Source organism: Morone saxatilis, unplaced genomic scaffold, assembly GCF_004916995.1.
Source record: "Morone saxatilis isolate NCDOM2014 unplaced genomic scaffold, NCSU_SB_2.0 Contig8, whole genome shotgun sequence".
Lineage (NCBI taxonomy): Eukaryota > Metazoa > Chordata > Actinopteri > Moronidae > Morone > Morone saxatilis.
The window spans coordinates 17541434-17543648 of NW_023340257.1; positions in this window are offsets into that span (position 1 = coordinate 17541434).

Genomic DNA, 2215 nt, shown 5'->3' on the forward strand with positions numbered 1-2215 from the left:
CACACACACACACACTGCAGAGTATTGTGGCTGTGTCTGAGCCTGCAGTTGATAAGATAGGGTTGGGTTGCACAGCTTACAGGCAGATACTATTGTGGCCGTTGACAGGAAACTGAGGGATGGTGTGGCTCCAAATCTACATGCCTGTTTGTGTCAATGTGTGTGTGATGCTTGTTTGAACGTTTGCCCTCTCCCCTCCTGTCAAACGCCGGCCAAATGGTTTCCCAAATTCACTGTTTTCCCTCAATGAATGCTTCTTCTCACTAGTGGACTGAGTGGCCTCTTGTGCTCGGTGCGAATGAGTGTGTCAGCCCCAAAAAAGAGGAGAGAGAGGAGCCATACTGTAGGTCCGTCTGCATTCTGCCATTTGGCCACCAGACGGGACAGTGGGGCGACTGTACTAGCTGGCACCATTGTATTCTGGTGAATGAAGCCCCTGTCGTAGACCCACAAACACACTGACCTAGCTCTGTTTTCACTGGGTCACTGGGTTCAAGTGCTGCGTTGTGTATTATTAATGATATAGGCACGTGATTTTCCCATCCAAAATGTATAAGAAGTTTTCACATTTGAGAACAACCACTTCACATCCCCTCTTGCGTGTAATAAATGTACAAATATGCACATGTGCTTTTTGAATATTTCACAAGATGGATTTCACATGTGAATTTTGTGTAAGGGAAAGTACTTTACTATACGCTCCGTTGCCAGATTTTTAGGTACCTAGCTTAAATGTAGTCTAATATAACAGCCCTGTATGTTTCAGAAAGGTGTTGATTAAACTTTATGGTCATTCGGTAGCTGTTGTGCGGTGGAAATGTATTATAAATGGGGTTAGGTGTCCCTAAACTGGCAATTGACTATAAAACTATTAAACACAAAAGGTCAAACAAACAGGATAACACATTTTCAAATAGACTGAAACCATAGATATATATAAATGTAAGTACTATATTGGGTAAGAAAAGAAATAACAGAATAAAAGTTAGTCTTAAAACGTCTTTAAAAACTGTGAATTAATTGGATAATCAGACTATTTAAGTAATAGTAGAAGTGTAAATAGGATGTTGTCATGATTAGATGATTACAGTTATGACATTGTATTCTTTAGATATGAAAAAACATCAGTCCATCTATTAAGTCCATAAAATCCTCCTTTTACACTCAAAAGATCGTAATTTATAGACATTTGGGAAAATACGCATATTCACTTTCTAGTGGAGAGGTAGATGAGAAGATCTGTTCATTAAATTAGAAGCTGCAGCCAGACTAGAATCAAGGGAAAACAACTAGCCTGGCGCTGTCCAAAGCAAACTAAATCTCTAAAGCTCACTGATTATGTTGTATCTTGTCTGTTTAATCTATATGAAAAAAACAAAGTGTTAGTGTGTGTGTATAATTGTAACCATGATGACAAAGCTCCCCTAACCTCAGTTACATAGTCATTTTAACCCAATCATAATTTGATTGTTTTTTAACAGTGATTTTTGACAATTTTTGAAAACAAATTATTATATCGTTCTGCCGATAGGGGTGTCAGATGAGGAAATGCTTTTATGTGTCGTTCTACAGGACATGGACTAACTATTATGTCATTTGGACAACTTGTTGTTATTGCATTGTTATTGGAGGTTTCTCGGATAAAGTAAATCTGCCTCACCTATTACATGGTATTATGACTCATTACTAAATTCAGACAAACCCGAGTTGGAGACAGGGTGTGTGTGTGTGCTAACAACTATAAACACAGTTTGTTCTAGGCTTTCTCCTCATGTACAAACCTAAGAAATATGGAATAACACTAAGTGAGTGTATTGAATCCATTACTACCTGCATTCCAGGGGCAAAGGCAGGCGAAATGAACCCTGTGGCCTGTTTTACATACAATTTTCTAATTCAGTTTGAGATGTGAAAGGGTGTCATGGTGAAGTGCTCCATTAGTCTGTGGGGGTCACAGTCAAACAGCTCGTCTGGGAGAGGAGGCTCTCCTCCAATGTACCATCCTCACAGAGAGAGAGATAACGGGGAGGTTAGCTGAGTGTGGAGAGATGAGTCACAGTGTGTAGGTGCAGGAAAAATAGATTAGAGTTCTCTGGACCCTCAGGCTTTTTATTTTATCTCGTATTGCAAAAGAGTGAACGAAAGACACAAAAATAAAGATGAAAAAGACTGAGCAACGTGACAGCAAAGAGCCATCTATCTATCTATCTATCTA